This window comes from Mastomys coucha, unplaced genomic scaffold, assembly GCF_008632895.1.
Source record: "Mastomys coucha isolate ucsf_1 unplaced genomic scaffold, UCSF_Mcou_1 pScaffold6, whole genome shotgun sequence".
Classification (NCBI taxonomy): Eukaryota; Metazoa; Chordata; class Mammalia; order Rodentia; family Muridae; genus Mastomys; species Mastomys coucha.
In genome coordinates this window covers 39441959-39462674 of record NW_022196912.1, presented here as the reverse complement: position 1 = coordinate 39462674, position 20716 = coordinate 39441959, and the positions used below count along the sequence as shown (strand labels likewise).

Below are 20716 nucleotides of genomic sequence, written 5' to 3'. Positions count from 1 at the left end.
GTGCACTTGTTAGGTAGGGCTTGAGGCATCTAGCCCCCTCTTGGACTATCTCTGCACTTTCCCCTGTGCACTCTGCCTGGCTCCAGCTCCAACCTTTACTTCTGTGTGAGACTTGTGCTACTGCCTAAGCCGGAAGCTCTTACTCTGTCCTCCTCATATCTTACTCCAACTGTCTCCCTGCTGTAGTTGTGTAGTTGCAGGCCCAGGCACGGCAGCAGTGCCACTCCTGAGCTCAGGGCTGGACTAACAGTGATGTCCCCTCCACTGCTTCTCTGATTCTTTTCATTCAGTCTGTTGGATCATTGGGGAAAGGCTTGGTCACGTTTGTCTAGGGAGGCCCAGAAGCCTATCAGCAAATTCCCTACATCCCACATGTTAGGCTAGGCTCTGTCCTAGAACCTGCCTTGCTAGATGCAGAGTGTTTTCCACACTGATAGCCAGCCATTCGGGACACTTTCTTCACCCTCTTAGGGCCTCCTGCAGAAGATCAGGGTAACCGTAGCCTCCAGGATGGCTCGGAAGAGGAAATGAGATAAACTGTAAAGGGCCTTTAATCCCAGCACTTGGGAGGCAGAGGCAGGTGGATTTCTGAGTTGGAGGCCAGCCTGGTCTACAGAGTGAGTTCCAGGACAGCCAGAGCTATACAGAGAAACCCTGTCTTGAAAAACCAAAAAAAAAAAAAAAAAAAAAAAAAAAAAGGAAGAAAGAAAAGAAAAAAAGGAAAAAAGGGCTGTGGGCCTCAAAGGGTCACAGTCATCATCATGTCACCATCCTGATGACCTCCTTCCAACAGACTGAGCAGATGACCTGGACTGGGCCTTCCACAGGGAGCCAATTCCCCTGCCGTAGACAGCAAATATGACTATACCTTGACTCCTGAAGCAGGGAGCTGAGTGCTCACATAGCCCTGCAGCTGAGGAGTCAAGAAAGGGAAGGCTTCAGGCCATCTCCCAGAGAGAGCAAAACACAATCATTACGGAAATGATAGACGCTGGCTGATTGAACACATTCTTCTCAGCCAAACCCGAAATTACTAGAGCAATTGATGGAGGCCTAATGGGAAAGGCAAAAGTTCCCCACAGAGAGCCCTGCTGGTCCCTGATGGTTACAGGGACTGCTGGCCTTCAGCCAGGGGACACCTCCTTTCTGAAACTCTGTAAGAACTGAGCAAACAGGGACACCTCATGAAAATACCAAGGAGCAAGGAATGTCCATTAATCCTAAAGACAGAGCTTCAGAAGGGCTTACTGAGCAAGCATCAGTCCCCAGGAGATACCCTAATTGTGATGTGCAATCGGTATCTCCTCCTCACCTGGGGCACAGAGGTCAATGGAAACAAAAGACAATGGGCTCCACCAATGAGAGATAACCAACTCATGCTATAAACCTATGTACTGGGAAGGTATGAAAAGTGTGTGCTTTTGTTCCTGGGGGTCGCCTTTGCTCCGAATGCAGGATGACCCCAGCACACTGGTTCAATAATAACCTCATGTAAATTGCAGCGATCTCCATCCCTGAGTCTTTGAGAGTTGGGCATCCACGTTGAATTTAACAACTCCATCTTGTCTACATCCACTCAGAGATACCGCCTGTGCCAGGGGCTATGGCCTAGGGTCTTCTTTAGAAGGTGCTCATGGGGACAGGGGAGTGTCTCATAGCTACTGTCAACCCTATTGGGATTAGAGACTAATTGACCATAAATATTCATTAGTAGACAGATATTGCTGTCCCCTCTACATACTCCCTCACAGCCAAGCTTCCATTCTAGGCTCCAGGACCTACCTAAACAGTTTTGTACTGTAGTCAGTAAAATATATGCAACACAAGCGTGTAACCCAAAACTGGTCACCTTAACTACAGTGAGTGTTTAGTTTAGTTGTATTAAGTATATTTGTGTTGTTATAGGAACCATTGGCTTCCTCTTTCCACAGGCAGCCACTGGGCCATTCTGCACATTCAGGGAAGTGGAATCACATGGTGCTTACCTTTTGTGACTGGTTTACTTCACTAAGAGTGATTTCATCAGCATGACCGAAGAGGATTGATTGATGTGAGGCCTCACTAGGTAACCCAGGCTGGTCTTCAATCTGAAATGCAAGGACCATTGGGACAAGCAGTCACGCAGCTCTGTTTTCTGATCCCAATGAGCCTGCATCTTCTACACTGCTCCAAGATTCTTCTTCTTCTTCTCCTTCTCCTTCTTCTTCTCCTTCTTCTCCTTCTTCTCCTTCTTCTCCTTCTTCTCCTTCTTCTCCTTCTTCTCCTTCTTCTCCTTCTTCTCCTTCTTCTCCTTCTTCTTCTTCTTCTTCTTCTTTTCTTCTTCTTTTAAATGTTTTTCGAGACAGGGTTTCTCTGTATAGTCCTGGCTGTCCTGGAACTCACTCTGTAGATCAGGCTGGCCACTAACTCAAAAATCTACCTGCCTCTGCCTCCCAAGATTCTTAAGAACCTGATTATCTTCACCTGCCTGATTCCCCATTAGACCACAGACCAGAACAAACAGCCAAAACCCTGCAGGGCACTGGCTAAAGGGCTAGAGGTTTGTGGACGTGGTGGTTGCCCTGCAAAGACCCCCCTGCTCTGTCAGCCTCCTCTCTTTTCCCCAGCCCTGGCCTCTCCCTGAAAGAACTCCTTCCCCAGTTTCCAGAAGTGGGGGCCACCTAGCCTTCTCCCATTGCTCCCTTAAGCCACAATTTGCTCTTCAAATCACCAAACAGTTTACCGACAGTACAGCTCCTTCACACTCTACTGAACTGCAAAACTAATCATTACCCGGGCTCATGCCTCTTTGCTGCTAACAATGGCTTAATGGGAAAATCAGCATCAGCGGCTCAGAGACCTTAATTACTCTTCTCTGTTGATCCCTGCTTTGGCCTAAGCCCGCAGCAAGGAGGGAGGAGACTACCCAAGACACAGAGAGCAGATTTGGCTTCCCCCAAAGGAAAACACAGTTCATTGTTACATGGGGTCAAGACATATCGAGTGGATGGATCTGAAGCCTGCCTAAACAGTGATGTTCCCAAGGATTAGCATAGTGGGAGGCAGCCAGGACTGTGATAGGAGTCCCATCCAGAAAGACCATGTTCAAATCCCACCCCTGCTACTTCCTTGCTCTGTGACATTGAATGAGCTGCTTAAAGTCTCTGATTCTCTTTGTGTGTGTGTGTGTGTGTGTGTGTGTGTGTGTGTGTGTGTGTGTGTTTAAGACAGGGTTTCACCGTGTAGCCCTGGCTGTTCTAGAACTTGCTTTGTAGACCAAGCTGGCTTTGAACTCAGAGAGATCTGCCTGCCTCTGCCTCCTGAGTGCACCACCACTGCCTAGCTAAGGCCTCTTATTTTAATTTTCTCACCTATGAAACACACAGGCAGGAGTATCTCATTCTATTTGGGGTTGCTATAACAGAATTCTTGAGTAAGTTTTAGCAAACAGAAATGTACTGGCTCACGGTTCAGGAGGCTGAACTCTGAAATCAAGGTGCTGGTATGTGGCAAAGAACTTTTTGCTACATGCCTGAAAAGGTGGAAGGGTACAGACAAAGGAGACAGAATTTATATAAACATCGATCCTACCCATGCAGGCAGAGTGCTAATCACCCTCTAAGGGCCCTACCTTCCCATAGCAGTTGGATATCACCTCCAAACTATTACAGTGTCTCTCTCCTAGAGTTTTATAAAGTTTTGTGAATCCATGAAATCCATGCCTGTGGTGGTTCGAATAAGAATGGCCCCCATAGCTCATTCAATTCTTAGTCATCAGGGAGTGGCACTACTTGAGAAGGATTAGGAGGCGTGGTCTTATTGGAGTGGGCGTGGCCTTGTTGGAGGAAGTGTCTCTCTCCTGCTTGTGGACCTGGATGTTGGACTTTCAGCACCATGTCTGCCTACGTGTTGCCATGACATGATGCACCATGAACCATGATGCACTAAATGCACTAAATGGACTAAACCTCCAAAACTGTAAGCCAGCCCCAGTTAAACATTTTTCTTTATAAGCTTTGCTGTGATCATGGTCTCTTCACAGCAATAGATCACTGACTAAGATGCTGCCCAAGTCTGCTGTGGGTAATTGATGAGGAGGCAGGCACATCTGGGTTTGCCACTTAGTTCTATCACTTACTTCATGGGATTCTGGAGGGGTCCAGGCCCTGTCTCCAGCTTGGAAACATCAATTGCCACATTTTTGGCTAGACTCAGAACTCCTTATTTCTCCTACAAGATATTAAATAGTAGATGCTTCTGGGGCTTGCCCCCCCCCCCCACACACACACTTACAGGATGGGTGCTTGCTAAAATTTACACCTGGCATGGAGAGTCTCCCAGTCTAGTAGATGCCAGGTCTTGGGGACCTGGTGAATTCTGTCTTCAGCCAGAGTGACATTCAGGGGCTATATCTCAGGCCATACACAATTTCTGCATTCTTCCTCACAGTAGTCTTATAAAACACGGAGGCTGTGGCTACAGAGAAGGCATTCACATATGAAGAACCACAAGAACATAAGCAGCAAAAAATGGGCTTCTGCCACAGAGAGGCCAGGTGCCAGGGCCAGTCAACACCAGGTTAAGTTACCAGGGCCACCCCCTGGTCCATTTGAGCATCTCTGTACTGCCAAGCCCCAACCCAAGGCTCTAGTTGGAGTTGGTATAGAATGGCCAAAAGCCCTGGGTAGAGCTCCAGGGGGCTAAGCAGGGCCAGAGAAGAACTTGGATTTTGGTGTGTGGAGAGATATTCTGGGCTTGAGACTCAGTGTTCTGATGCCTTCAGGCATGAGAAGCTGTAATGAGAAGTTGTAACAATAGCATGCTGTTCAGGGTGTTCTGGTCTAACAGGGAGGTGACCCAGACTGAAAGGAACAGTGGAGCACAGCTGGATATCTGAAAGGCAAAGAAAAGAGGATAGGCATGCCATAATCCAGAGGATGGACATAGCTAGCAATGGGAATGGGATTCCCAGGAGGAAGGAAAAAAAAAATCAAAGCGACAGTGTAGTGCCTTTAATCTCAGCACTCTGGAAGGCAGAGGCAAATGGATCTCTGTGTTTGAGGCCAGCTTGGTCTACAGAGCAAGTTCCAGAACAGCCAGGGCTACACAGAGAAACCCTATCTAGAAAAACAAATGAAAGTCAAAGAGATGCTGACATGGTGAGATCCACCCACAGGCTGATAGGGGTACAGCACTTCAATCAGCCTCAGGACCAGACAGTGTGGAAGCCCAGGCTTAGGGAAGAGCCCATGGGCCAGTCACATGGCTGGGCTGCAAGGTCCAAGTGAAAACCAGCTCTAAATGCCTGGGACTCTGCCCTGCCTCAGAGACAACAGTCCTGGCCTGCCCAGACTCCAGTTGTTGGAGCTAACAACTGTATAACGGACTGTATAACGGACCAAAAGTCAGCCAGGAAACTGGATTTGGGCACAGTAAGTAGACTTGGATCCATCCAAGAGAACTGACCCTCAAGAAGAGACTGTCACAGGGCAGCTGGGAGACAAGGAGGAGTGCAGTGTGCAAGTGCGTTGCTCTGGTCTCTGCTCATCCCTCTGAAGTAGAGGTTCCACAGGGAGGTGCTTAATTTCTGCTCCAGCTGCCATGGAGACCAGGATGCAGATACTCAGCTCTTAAACTGCTGCAGGCTACATGGTGATGACAACCTGCCATTTGTCTGTTGTGCGTACAGGCCTGGGAAGTTCCAGAAGATTCCTGTCATCTGCATTTGCACCCCATGCAGGGATCCTGGAGGGCTCAGGCCCAGGGAGGAGGGTACATCTGGCTTCAAAGGAGAGTGAGCAGCAGTGGGGGACAGTGCCCTTCCTGGGAGACAGTGATTGGAAAAGTTATCCTGAACATGCACTGTTCATAATAATGGGACAAACTCAGACTCAGTGATTGTGTCAGAATGTAGAAAGGCCATTCAGTATCGGTGGTAACATTAGAGCAAAGAGGCCTCCTGCTTCCCGTACATCCTCACCTGGAACTAGTCTCCACACCTGCTTGCCCTCTCCTGCTTGGCTCCAAGGCCAAGGCCAAGTCGGCTAAGAACACCCTACTTCCCTGCTCTTAGTAATTTTGAGACCAGGGTCTTTCTATGTAGTCCAGGCTGACCTTGAACTTTATGTAGCTCAGGCTGACTTCAAATACATGGCACTTGCTCCTCTGTCTCTCACAAGTATATTCATTCTCTCTCTCTCTCTCTCTCTCTCTCTCTCTCTCTCTCTCTCTCTCTCTCTCTCTCTCTCTCTCGGTGTGTGTGGTGTGTGTGTTTCCCTCCCTCTCTGTCTCCCTCCCTCCTTCCCTTCTTTCCACTTCCCTCCTTCCCTCTTTCATTCTATCTCCCTCAGAGATGGTCTCCCAGGGAAATGACTGATGTCCAGAAAACGATGCATGCGTGAACACCTGGGGTGCTTCTGATTTGCAACAACATATCCTCTTCTGTGCAAGGGTTTAAATAATTAAAATGTTTTCCAGTGCAAGTGCCTTTAAATTGCATTCTCCAAAAACAGTACAACAATTGATCAAAACACACCAAAACTAAAAACAGGAAACTCTGAGACACAAACCTAGTCTCATTTGCAGTTTTCAGGCCCCAGCTGGGGAGCCTGTCACTTCAGGCCACCCTGCTGTGACCTCATTCCAAGTTTAGCTAACCAGCAAAATGAGCCCCTTCCAAGGCAACCCACCCGTCAGCCCAAGTTCTTCCCCAAGATTCCCCAAGACAGCTCACAGGCTGGATCTTAGCGAGGCCATTGTCCACCTCCCATGCTGAACCACTTCCTGTTACTGCTTCCCTTCATTTTGTGGTGGTCCAGTAGAGCAGTTTGTGTTCCTGAATTAACCATCTTGTTGGATTCCATGCTTGGTCTGGGAAAGGAGCATCATAAAAGAAATGCCTGTGGGAAGCGGAGGAAGAGGGTCATGGGTTCAAGGCCAGCCTGGGTACACAGAGCGGCCCTGTCTCAAAAAAGCAAGGGCTGAGGATATAGCTCAGTGATGTAGCTTACTTGGTACATACAAGGACCTGGATTCCATTTCTAGCACTTGAGGGAGGGAAGAAGGAGGGGAGGGAGGAAGAAGGGATGGAGTGGAGAAGCTTGTAAGTGCATGGTCCTTACTTTGTATTGGAATTTGCATTGGATCTCTCTGAACCAATAATATGAGCACACACACATTTTCACACACACACACATATCCATACACACACAATCACACACATGCATATTCACACACATGCACATTCACACACACACACAAACACACACACACACACTCCTATGGGAACAATATGTCTGAGCTACAGCCACACGAATATCTCTATCCTGGTGATTGACAATGTGTATTAAACACCCCAATAAGTTCTGTAAGAAGGAACCTGCTTAACCCAGACTTGCATAAACTTAATTAACCACGCAGGCCTTTAAATCTTCTTCCTATGTAGAGACACGCACATGCCCCGAAACAGAGTGCTGCTCTGTAGAAGCCCAAGTCCCTTCCTTGTGCTTATGTCTGTTTTCTTCTGCAGAGGACTTTCCCAAGGACCCAGGGACCCTGGCTAGGCTTACAGCCTGTCTATCAAGAGAGGAGAGGGACGCTGGAAGGAAGACACTCATCCCAAGTAGCATGGCTCTTACCCAGCTTAGTAGAGAACTCCATTAACACACAGGGCCTAGACCAGTGCAACATTGTTCTCCAGCTCAGACAACTGGACACAAATGTGTCTGTCATGTTGGCTTCTCTTCAGTCTTCTGTGAGGTTCCTCCCTTCATAGACTCCTAACGTCTTTGGGAAATAATTACCCACCCTGAAAGGCCTCCTGCCTCTTGGGCACAACAAGGGCGCCCTTTCCACATGGACCCTACTGTTGTTGACTACAGTGTACCCAGAGTCCCATGGGGTGCAAACTTGCTCTCCAGTGTGTAACTATGAGAAAGTGGCCGAGCCCACAGCCTAGTAGGTGACAACGGCCTTGAAGGGGACCTCAGCCTCTTTTGCCTCCTCAAAACTCAATAGCCTGGTTTTGAAATGGATGACTTTTTTTTTTTTTTTCTGTCACACGTTCCCACCAGGATGTGCTCCCTGACCACAGGCCAAACCATGGGTACAGCTGATTTCACTGCCAAAACTGTGAGCCCAAATCAACCTTTTCTCCATGTACATAGATGGCCTCAGGTGCTGGTTAGAGTGAGAGACAGCTAACGGACACAGGACCCAAGCAGAAAGTATGCCCTCTTGTCCAGAGGTTTGGAAATAGCTTTCCTGACTCCAAAGCTAGGAGGACTCAGAGAACCATTCGTGCCTTGGGGTTCTGGGGTAGGCCACTGGGGACAAGGCTCTGAGTTTCCCGGGATGTGTGATAAGAGGCTAGATGATGTCCTTTATTCCACCATCCAGCAGACAGGATGTAGAATCATCTACACCCCTAGACTGGCTCCCAGGCCCGGGCACCTGGACAGTCTGCTGCCCTGAGTATCTGTCTTAGTCAAGGTTTCATTGCTGTGAAAAGACAATAGGACCACAGCAACTCTTGTAAAGGAAAACATTTAATTTGGGTCTGGTTTACATTTTTCAGAGGTTTTAGTCTATTATCATGGCAGGAAGCATGGCAGCAGGCAGGCAGACTTGGTGCTGGAGGAGCCAGGAGTTCTAAGTCTCGATCCACAGGCTGCAGAAGGGGACTGTGTGTCACACTGGGTGTAGCTTGAGCACAGGAGACCGTAAAGCCCACCTCCCACAGAGCCTTTGTACGTTTAATCGGGGCTGGCTTACTGGTTCTGAGGTTCAGTCCATTATCATCAGAGCAGGAAGCGTGGCAGCATCCACGCAGCTATGGCGCTAGAGGAGCTGAGATTCTACATCTTGTTCTGAAGGCAAACAGAAGACTGGCTCCCATGTGGTTTGGAGGAGAGTCTCATTGCCCTACAGTGGCACACTTCCTCCAATAAGGCCACACCCACTCCAACAAGGCCACACCTCCTAATAGTGCCACTCCCTTGGCCAAGCATATTCAAAGCACCACACTGGGGTGTCCATAGCAAACCTCAACTTCCTCCATGGATATGGAGTCAGAATGAGGATGGTTTGCAGAACCCTGAAATAGAGTAGAGGGACAACTCTGTAACCCACGGGATCCAACCAGAAGTTTAGTTTTCTATGTTAAAGCTAAGAGCCACTTAACAGAAAGCAAACTGCAAAGCACGGTGCCCTTATAATAAGAAGCTTTAACTCGCAAGGATAAACAAGAACTTATTCTTAGCTGTCTTAGCTGCAAGCAGAATTTCTTCTTCCTTTCTCTCTCTCTTTCTCTCTTTCTTTCTTTCTCTCTTTCTTCCTTTCTTTTAAGATTTATTTATTTATTTCATGTGAGTATACTGTCGCTGTCTTCAGACACACCAGAAGAGGGCATTGGATCCCCATTACAGATGGTTGTGAGCCACCATGTGGTTGCTAGGAGTGGAATCAGGACCTCTGGAAAAAGCAGACAGTGCTTGTAATTGTTGAGCCAACTCTCTAGCCCCAGAACTTTTTCTTAACATAATATTTTTTGTTGATTCTTTGGTAATTTCACATCAACCCACTCATTTCCCAGTCCTTCCATGTCTGCCCCTACCCTTGTAACCTCCTCTCAAAAGAAAATTAAAACTACAAATAAAAATGAACAACAGTAAAATAAGCAAAACCAACCAACCACTACCAAAACCAAACCAAAAAAAAACAACAAACAACAGGAACAAACATCTCATTGACCCCTCTAGGCAATGACCTGCTCCTTTTTTTTTCTTTCCATATCTTTTTGTATTCACTTTACATCCCAATCGCAGCTCCCACCTCCTCCTGATCCCAAATCCCTCCCCATTACCTCCTCCTGTTCTCTGAGGAGAAGGGGAAGCCTCTACTTTGACTATCACCTTACCAAACCTGCGGCATCCTCTTTCAACTCCATCTTTCTCTCACACCCGCCATAGCTGTCTCATCTCTATTTTGCGTGTATCATTCTGATGTCAGTGTTCCCTTCCTTTCCATCACATGTTCACTCATGTTACTGGTACTGAAAGCTGCAGTGTGTCCTGCAGGATACACTTTTGCCCAAACAGCTTTATTTGTAAATATCCCCAGTCAACTCAATGCAATGAGTCAATTGCAATGAGGCATTGGACTGGTTCAATGACCTCTGGCTTCTCTGCTACACCAACAGTACCCGGACTCCTGCCAAGACTCCTCTCAGATATCTTGCTGTTCTCCACAGACGTGGAGATCCTGTGGCTATGGTTCTGCAGGACTGTTCTCTTCATACCCTATGGTAGATCATAGAGGGGGTAGATGTTGCGGGGGGCACTCAAAGCCCTTCATCTGGGTCTGGATGGTAGCTGTGGTCAGCCCTGGGCCTCTGCAGGGCCACCATGCTGCCACATCTAGAAGGGACTAGGCCATTTTAGCAAGGCCCTTAGATATCAAAATGGCTTCAGGCAGCAGCCCAGACTAGATACCTGCATGGCCTTTGGTAGTAAAACCACGGGCAACAGCCATCAACATAGCCTCTGGCTATATCTGGACCACCTATCCACTCATGGCCCCCAGACCTCAGGCCTCATCATGGCCTCAAATGGCTACACGTGCCACTCATATCAACACATCCACTAAGGCAGCAAAGCTTGAGGACATCACCAAGCCATCCTCAGTCAGTGACATGGACTGCTCACATCCCCGTGGATCTCTGGCTTTGACAAGGCCCGGGGCAGCACATGGACCACAGCCAACAACATGGCCTCTGGTGGTATCACAGACCAAAAGGTCCAATCCAGAAAGTGAAACTCTCCTCATCTCATTGCCCAGGGCCAGGGTGCAGCCAGGCAGGCTTGTTGGGAGGCAGAGTGTGTATCTGCATAAGCCGCAGACTGCTGCACACTGCCTCTGGACCCTCCTGGGTAGGCGGACAGTGTGTTGACCTCAGCCCTCTCTCTCACCTGTCACCGACTCTCACCATGGGGCATGTACCACCCTGGTTTTCCACTTCACCATCTCATATTTGATCATCATAGCCTCCATGTCCTGGGTGGCAGGTAGCTCTTTGTCCCCTACCCCCAGGCAGCCATGTGACCAGGGTGGGATGGGGGTGGTCTTCAGACAGAACTTGCAGGGTACATCGTTCCTGTATGTTTCCTGTTACGAGCTTTTGGTGCCACTTCTAGGAATTTGGCATCTGTCACTGGGCTCCGACGAGGAAGTAGGTTCAGATAAGAATATTAGAAACAGTGACCGTGGGGCTTTGTTTAGTACTTTACTTAATTATTACCTTGTGTGATCCTTTTGCTTACTATTTTACTTAATGACTATCTCCTGTGATCTCTTTGTTTACCACTTCACTTGATTACTTTGTCTTTGATCTAAGAATTGACTGTGTTCTTCGGATATGCCTAGACTGATATACAAGCAGATTGAAGAGAAATAAAGTTGCTTCAGCCTCAGCACTGGCTGGAGTCATGTTATAATTTTGTCTGTTTTTCTTCTTATTCAATCCCCACTCCCTCCCTTGAGACCCTGCTGACTGACTGAGCTGGCTTGGTCAGTCTCCCATTAGCTTTCGAGGTATCTATTCCTGTTTTAGTCTCACACCATCAAGGCTGATAGTCAAATGGCACCTAGGATTACTCTTGTTGCATCATGGGGAAAACTCACACTTGGCTAACGGTGCCCTGATGGAGACTCCTGCCCACAGCAATGTGGATACTCTCTGCCCTTTTTTTGATACTTATCCCTGTGGTCATTTTTATTTTCTTTTGTGTGTGTGTTGGTATCTCACTATAGCTTTAAGTCCTTTTCTCTGTTTTTCCTTTTTCTTTTTTCTTTTTTCTTTTAATTCTCTTGTTCTCTGAAACAAGGTCTGTATAGCCCAGACTGGTCTTGAACGACCCCCCCCTACCCCAACCAGGGTCTCACTATGTAGTTCTGGCTGTCCTGGAACTAACTATATAGACTAGGCTGGCCTTGAACTCTACAGAGATCCTCCTGCCTCTGCCTCCCACCATGCCCAGCTTGGCCTTGAGCCCTTGAGGATCCTACCTCAGCCCCTAGTACTGGGTTTGGGATTATGAACAGACACTACCCTGCCTGGCTTTGGTGGTTCTCGGATTGCCTCAGGGGCTCACACACACACACTGAGCTGTACATCCAGGTCTTTTTTCCCATGCTTTGAGGCAGGGTCTCACTAAGTTACCCAGTCTGAGCTTGAATTCATCCTATAAGCCCAGGCTGGGTTTGAGCAAGATTCTTCTGCATCTGCTCACCAAGCTTGCACCAGGGGGCCCCACCTGTGGCTTTAACACCCACTCTCCAGTGACTAGATACAAATGTTCATGTTTCCATTTGAGTGTCCTCTTTTGGGTAAGCGGCTCCTCAAGCCCCCACCCCCCTCCCCACCCTCCACCCCCACCCTCTCTCTGCTGTGCCTCTCCTCTCTTCTAACTGGCTTGAAGGCATTCTTCCCGAATTCTGATTTTGAGTCTGCAGTCTAACGCGCACACGGCCAATTCCTCTATCCCCCTGCGGTTTGCCTCTTCACTCTCAGTGTTGGTTTTAGTTGAACAAACATTATTAATTTTAATGTAGGCCAACTTACCATTCTTCCTTTCATGACTTATGCTTTTTTTGTGTCCTAAGAGATATTTGCCTGCCCAAAGGTCATGAAGAGATTCTTCTGTTTCTGTCTGAAATTTTATTGTTTTGCTCTGAAAATTTATATCTAGAGTCCATGAGGAATTGGCTCTTGTGTACGATATGAAGGGAGGAGCAAAATTCACATTTATAGGTGGACATCTGTCTTAGGCAGCCCGAGTGATTAGAACAGAATCCTGGGCAGCCTAAATAACAGAAATTTGCTCCTCTGAGTTTTGAGACTGGAAGAGCCAAATCATGAAAGCATCAGACTTGGTTTCTGGGGACCTGGGGAGGCTTATTCTGGGTTACACACAGCCCCATCCCACTGCATGCTCACATCATTAAGGCAACCAGAGTCTCTTCACATTATTAGTAGAACATCAGTGCTGTTGCGGGGCCTCTACTGCCAAGATGTCCTCGCCTCCTGAAGATCCCATCTCATACTTTCACCTATGTGGCTGCCTGACAGGTCACAGACATCAAACTTAAGCTCTGGAAATAGAGGTTCTACCTGCTTGGTAATGTGATGTTGGTGTGAATGAGAGAAGTTATTGGAAATTGGAGCCAAGAACTGGCCCCTCACGCATTTGTGTGGCGAGTTCTCTCATACAAATCCATCCCATATGAACAGTAGTTTCTAGGACATCCCATGAGCCTCTGTTCAGAAGGGACCTGGGTTTCCTTACTGTGACATCTCTGCTGCTATCTTTGACAAGTGTCCTTTCATACTGGCATCTGTGTCTTTCAAATTACTACAGTTATGAATTGACTGAAGCCTCATGGGAGAAAAAATATAAAGACCTAAGGGACTGAAACAAAAGCCATCCAACCCTAAATTTACCAAACAGAGGTGCTGGACAACAAAGGGTGGCAAAGGCCTGCTCCTGCCAGCGGGAGCACAGAGGCTGATGAAAGAGAAGGAAAGGATGCCTGGGGAGAGCCCCAGTGTGGTAAGAGAATACTGGGCTCTGTGTGACACCAAGAGGTAGGGGAATGGTGATCTTTGTAGGGGAGAGCTGGATGAAGGAAGAGCTGCTACTGAGTCCCAGACTGCAGGACCAGGATGCTGTGTAGGCTGAGCTCCTATGTTCGACCTGCACAGCTCCCTCATAAGTGGGATGATGTCAGTTGGATTTCTACCTGCAGAGATGCTATACCTCCTCCCTTGCTCTGGGAATCAGCTCTCAGCAGGCATACTCATATCACTGAGCCCAGATTGTATGCCGGCCCCTGGCTGGCTGGGCAGGAAGTTGTGGGCAGAGGGTTATGTCAGGGTCTCTGGAGGAAGGCGGTCAGCACATGCACACACACACCAAGAGAGAGGCACACACACACACACAGAGGCACGCAACACACCGTTTAAAATTACCAATACAAGCAAGATAGCTGCCTAAAGGAGAATAATCCCCAGAAGAATAGTCCAGAAATATATTCTCATAAGAAAAGAAGCTGGGCAGATAAAACAATGTCTGCCTGTTAGAGGGAAAGCAACAGGGTTATACTGGAGTATGTCAAAAGGGAATCACATCATAACCTTGAATTTTAGAAATGTAAATTCTCTGCTGTCTATGGGGAAGGGTGGGGAGACTGGAGCAAAGCAGATGAAATTTAAGAGCATTTAGGCAATTGGACCAAAGAAGGCAGAGAGATCTGACCTGGCTGAACTCAGTAGATAGGAGGAGGCCTCTACTAAGGAGTTAAAAGACAGTGTTCATCTGTTGGGGAGGGAAGTAGATGCCATCAAGGGGGCTGGATGGTGCTAAGTGTTGAGCTGGCACATGGTGGGGGAAAGGAGCTGGGGGAGGGGGAGACAGGTTCAGGGAGAGTGGGGTTTCTCCAGTAGGAAGCTGCAGGTGTAACTCTGCAACCTGGGAGGTAAAGGTTGCCAGTGAGCTCATGCAAATCCTTATAAAAATATTTTTGTTCAACAACATTAAATAGAGAAACAGCTCATGAGATGGACATGAGTCAATAGCTCTTTACCCATCTATTAAACCTGGTAGGTACTGCAGAATAGTGCTGCAGGCAGTAGTCTCTGCCCTGGCAGACCCTACTGGGTCAGGCCTTCTGCGTGTATACATACAGAAAGCCTGTTTTGTGTCCCTCCCGATATTTGATGCCTTAACACTTGTTAAAACTCTGACTTGGGTGCTCGCTTCGGCAGCACATATACTAAAATTGGAACGACACAGAGAAGATTAGCACAGCCCCTGCGCAAGGATGACACACAAATTCCTGAAGCATTCCATATTTAAAAAACAAAAAAAAAAAACAAAAAAAAACCCTCTGACTTAGACCAGTAAGATGGGTTAGACATCTGCCTCCAAGCTTGATGACCTGAGTTTGAGCCCTAGGACCTACACAATGGAGAGTGAGAGATAACGAACTCCCAAAAGTTCTTCACTGACTTCTACATATGTGCTTGAGCCAGTTCACATGTACACGCGCACATATCTACCCCTCTCTCTCTCTCTCTCTCTCTCACACACACACACACACACACACACACTCACACACTCAAATGAAAAAAATCTTTTAAAAGTCAGAATTATTGATTCCTGCTTCCTGGGTCTTGCCACAGTCCTCGAGATACAGAGTAACAGCCATTTTCAAAACCAGGAAAGACTCAGTTTAATCTGTGTGGCAGCATGCCATGGCTTCTCCCTAACCCTTCCTGTGTCAGGCTGGGTGTCCTCAGCTCTGCTCCCATACCAATCACCTGTCCCTCCTCCGCCCTCATTCTTCCCCAGCTTCCTGCCTCATGCCCCCCATAGGTCATCATGGAAGCCAGTCCTCTTGCTCTCTGCCAGGTCCCCTTTCTTCTCCTTTCCCCACCTCCAACTTCTCCCAGCTACCTTTGTCCCATCACACAGGCCACGGAACAATCACACAAGAGCCAAAACTCACAGGGATTCAAAAGGAAATGAATCTGCATATTCTAGAACGTTGTATCTCAGGAGTGACAGTCTCCCAGGCATAGGTGAGCCTTCCCTAGGCAATGTGCTTGTCCCAGAGACACATTGGCAGGCTGTTCCCTGGACGATCTTAAAAGTCTAAGAACAGAATCAGGCTGTAGATAGTTAAATGTGGCTTCACTCCTGTGATAACTGTCCCTGGGAAGGAGCCATGATACTATAGCGGCATTCAGTGGGAGAGAGCTGACAGGGAAGTCAAAGCAGACTTCCTGGAAGAAGTGCCAAATGAACCAAAGGAGGAGGGACCGGTGTGACCTAAACTCCATGGACAAGAGTCTATGTGACCCTAACTGCTGCCCTATATGTGGAGGTGAGAGAATCTGCTGAGAGTAGAAGACTGGAGAGAACAGAGGGCTAAGCTGGAGAAGTGAAGAGATTTTTTTCCCCGCCTCCCCAAAACAACCAGGGTACCATTTCTTAGGGTCAGATTTACACCTTGAAGAAAGCAGGCAAACTGCATTCAATGAACAGCTCTAGGGCTGTGTGGATGCAGGGAGGCTAGTTGCAGCAGGTTCTCAGATCCCAGCAGCAGCTCCATAGCCATGAGACTCAGGCTGGGCAGGATGGGCACAGGCGGTGAGGGAGGCACCGTGGAGATGCGTTCCTTCATTTTGGCTGTATCTTCATAGTCACCACACACAGAGGGTGCTGCTTTAGGACAGGTGACCATGAGGGCAAGGGTAGGTGAGGGTAGGCACTAAGTATGGTGGCTGCTGGGACAGCTTTCCCCCTGCCTCAGCAGGACCTTCCTTTTTCCATGTTTTTTTTTTTTTTTAATTGCTGTTGTTGTTATCTTTTGGAGCAAGAGTCTCTTCATAAGATCTGCTCTCTGCTTGTGATTTTCTGAAAATGCGTTTCTTTTATTGTTGCCCTCCTTGGAGGATGTTTTCCCAGACACAGGAGACTCCAGGCTGACCTTCATTTCCTCCCACTACCCTCAGGTCTCTCGTTGTGGGTGTGGAAAAGTCTGCCAATCTGTTTATGTCTCCTTGCTTAAGCATCAGGGTGACAAATGAAGCTCTGATGGTGCCAGGGACCAAACCCAGGTCCTCATGTTTGAAAGGCAAGCACTTTACCCATTAAGCCATCTCTCCAATCATTTGCTTGAGTCTTTTTACATGGAGACACATTTCATTTCTTGATGACTCACATCTGGGAGTAGAATTTCTGAGGCATAGGCCAAACACATGTTTAACTTCATAAAATCCTCCATGACCATTGCCTACATTGCATTCAGCAATCCTGGCTGACATCTTTCAGACAGTCAAAATGTGTATGTATTACTGCAACAAGAAGTTAGAAAGTTGACAGGTGGGGCTGGAGGTTATGAGTATTGGCTGCTCTTCCAGGGATCTGAGTTCAATTCATAGCAACTACATAATGGCTCATAACTATCTATAATGAGATCTGGTGCCCTCTTCTGGTCTGCAGGCACATATGCAGGCAGAATGTTGTATACATAATAAATAAATAAATCTTAAAAAATAAAAAGAGTTGAGGGGTGAAGGTTTGTCTTGGTCCCTTTCCTTACTTTCTTCCCTCTTTACTCCCTGAGAAGTTAGAGCTAGAGGAACAAAAGCCCAGAATTCCCCCAACACCCACCTGCAGATCAAAGTCCATTGTTGAGACACATAGACAGAGAGGAAAGAGGAACTGGGAAAAGGGCTCAGTGTGTAAAAGAGCTTGCCCTAGTCAAAGCCCAATGAACTGAGTTCAGTCTCTCCCAAACCCACCGAACAGTGTGGTGGTGCACATCCTCAGAGTCCACATAAGGATGTAGTGGGGTGCTTCTGCAGTTCTGGTGCTCCTGAAGGAAGATGTAGCTATCTTTGGCTACTTTGTGGGTTTTTCTTTCTTCCATCCTTCTCTACCCATTTCCTACCCCTTCAAACCCCTAACACTAGATAGGAGAGAAAAAAGGATAGAGGGAAAAAGAAAAAGATCCTTAGATTACTTCCTGCTGATTAGAGGCTTTAAGTTCCTCGGGACAAGTTTGATCCTCACTGTCAGGACATCTAATTTCTTCTGGTTTTGTTTCTTCTTTCCACACGACTACTTAACTAACTGTGACAAACACTGACCAACAACCAACCAACAACCCCGCCTGCCTTTAGGACTCTAGCATTTATATACCCTCTAAAAAGTCCCCAGAATTCCAAACAATACACAATTGCAGGAACCATCTGCAGCTGGCAAAATTACATTCCTGCTGGAGCATGAAGCAAATCATAATCAGCTGCTATGGACAATCTGAAGGAGCCCCATATCTCACACGTGGGATTAAAACAAAAACATATTGTTTCTGTGTCTTTTTTTAAAAAAACAAAAACAAAACTAAAACTCCAAAATTGTTACTACATTTCCCCCCTTCTGTTTTGTGCCATTAATTGTGCTGTGTGTAGTGGGAAGTTATAAACAGAGACATTTTCAGTGAAGCAAGTACTTTTCAGATCAGTGGCCAAGGTTTTCAGAACACCTCTCCTGCACAATTCTAGTCTTTATCAGTTTTGATGGTATCCACAGCTTTTCATTTCCTGTGGAAATATAAACAAATCCATGTCCCAAATGCAAAACTTTATTGGGCATCCCTTCTGATGTTAACACATCCTTATAGTACATGGACTGGTTTAATTCCACATTTTTCTATGACCTAGAGACTCTCTTGCTGAGTGTTGAGGTTTGTCTGTCTGCTGTTACTCCTTGGCTAAAACAGCTCATATTTTTTGAGGCTCATATTTAGCCTCAGGCTAGACCTCCAAAGCCACTTCCTGATGGTAAAAAATCACCCTGAATATTTCTTTTACATCTACACTCATTGGTCCTATTGTAACCCTTACCACATCCCCTGCACACCACTGGAAACCTAGACCTTCTTTCTGGTTTATATTTAGAAAAACCATTGCCCTTATAAATACCTTATTCACAATTTTGTCGCAAATGACCAAATTTCCCACAATTGAAACACCAGGCACGTTGATATTGGAGGTCTCTGGCTATAGTATGACATATGATATTAGCATGGTACACATTAGAACCAATATCAATGATATCTACTCATCCATAGGCACTGTTTAAGCCTTTAATGGTTTAATAACATTTTTACATTTGGTATTCAAATTTTCATATGCCAATACCTCTATCAACACCCGCCTTGTGTCAGGGTCTGATATGGCTTTGTTCACAACTGAGACTAATCTTTGTAAAAAGTCCTTGAAGATTTCTCCAGAGTTGTGTTTAATCTTTGTAAACAAGGTGGACCTTTTCCCAGGCTCCCCAACTTTGTCTCAGGCTCTTAAAGCTAAGTGACATTGCTCTATAGAGTACAGTGTCATCAAATTGAATGTGTTCTTATATATCAGAGTACTGTCCTTCACTCAGTGTGGTAGTTTCAATATGCTTGGTCCAGGAAAGGGCTCTATTAGAAGTGTGACCTTGTTGAAGGAAGTGTGTCATTATGGGGATGGGCTTTGAGACCGCTTCCTCCTAGCTGCCCAAGGATGCCAGTTTTCTCCTGTTTGCCTTCAGAACAAGATGTGGAACTCTCAGCTACTCCAGCACCATGTCTGCCTGGATACTGCCATGTTTCCTGCCATGATGATAATGGACTGAACCCCTGAATGTGTAAGCTAGCCCTGATTAAATGTTGTCCGAATGAGAGTTGCCTTGGTCATGGTGTCTCTTGTCAGCAATGGAAATCCTAAGATACCCAACAACTGATCTTTTACTGTATTCATTCCCCTTGCTCTATTTTACTGCTCAATATTCACAGCTTTTTCCCTCCACCATGTTGACCATTGCAAGTGTGGACCAGAATGCTAACAGTTACCAATCTCATCCAGTCTTGGGGGATAATCCTATTTTGAGTAGCCCAGTTATTTAGAATTTACAAGGTGAGTGTGTCATATATGAAATCACGGCCTCTTTAAACCACCTTAGATCTACCATTTCTGTAAAACACCAGTCTATCTCTTCATAACCTTGCTCCATTAGTATACATATATGACTACTGGGAAAGCTGATGATATTGTTGTAACCCCAGGCCATCCCTCCTCCCACTCTGGTGGTGCAATTGGTTCAAGATTAACTCTTTCTTTTGAAACAAGCTGTTTTGTCAGCTTGTCCTCCTACCTCTTCAGCTTCTCTCTGACCCAACTGCCCTCCAGCACAGTCGCCTCCCCCTTTTCCTCTTGAGAAACTCTTGCCCTCTTGCTTAGTCACCTGGACTGAGCCATTTTGTTCTCTTTTTTCCCATGCTCTTCCCCTCTCCAGTGCTTCCACTTCTACCTGTAGTTTTTCCAGTTGCATAGTCAACTCTGCTACCCTTTCAGAAATGAGAGGGCAGAGCGATCCCTTTTGTTTTCCCATTTCAGATATTTTTTTGTTTCTCAGGCCCTTCCATTTTCACCTGAAAATTTCACAACTTCTCAGCCATTTTCCTAACGTTTTTAAAAACAGATTATAGAAAGAAGAAAAAGGCCAGCCAGTGGTGGCGCAGGGCTTTAATTCCAGCACTTGGGAGGCAGAGGCAGGTGGATTTCTGAGTTCAAGGCCAGCCTGGTCTACAAAGTGAGTTCCAGGACAGCCAGGGCTACACAAAGAAACACTGTCTCAAAAAAACAAAACAAAACAAAGAAAGAAGAAAAAGAAAAAACAGAAAGTCTCCTTTAGGAGCAAAGCAGGGGATATCCCAGTGGTAGCAGCCACAATAAATTTTGCTCTTCTTTTGAAAAGAAATATCCATTCTTTGTTCCCTGCTGTTTCCTCTATGGCATTTGAAATCAATTTCCCCAATCAACCTCGCCCCATATTGGGTGCCACTTATATCTTTGGCTACTTTGTGGGTTTTTCTTTCTTTCATCCTTCTCCACCCTTTCAATCACCTAACACTAGATAACATAGGGCAGGCATGGAGGAGGGGAAGATAAGAGAGGAAAAGAAAGAATTCCCTGAATAAAGTCAGGGGTGGGAAAAGGGTGCTTGTTATTGTTAGACTACTTCCTGCTGTAATCAGGGCTTAGAGTTCCTTGGGACAAGTTTGATCATCACCATCAAAAGATCTAACTTAATTTTGTTGTTTTTTAATTTAATTTCTTTTTTTTTTTTTT

The 20716-nt window shown here is 46.6% G+C and overlaps 1 non-coding gene across 1 annotated transcript; it reads left to right on the top strand.

Moving 5' to 3' along the window:
• Positions 1 to 14784: 14784 nt before the first annotated feature.
• LOC116081225 lies at positions 14785 to 14891 on the top strand. The gene has a single exon (XR_004114750.1). It is a non-coding gene; the product is annotated as a U6 spliceosomal RNA (small nuclear RNA).
• Positions 14892 to 20716: the final 5825 nt, after the last annotated feature.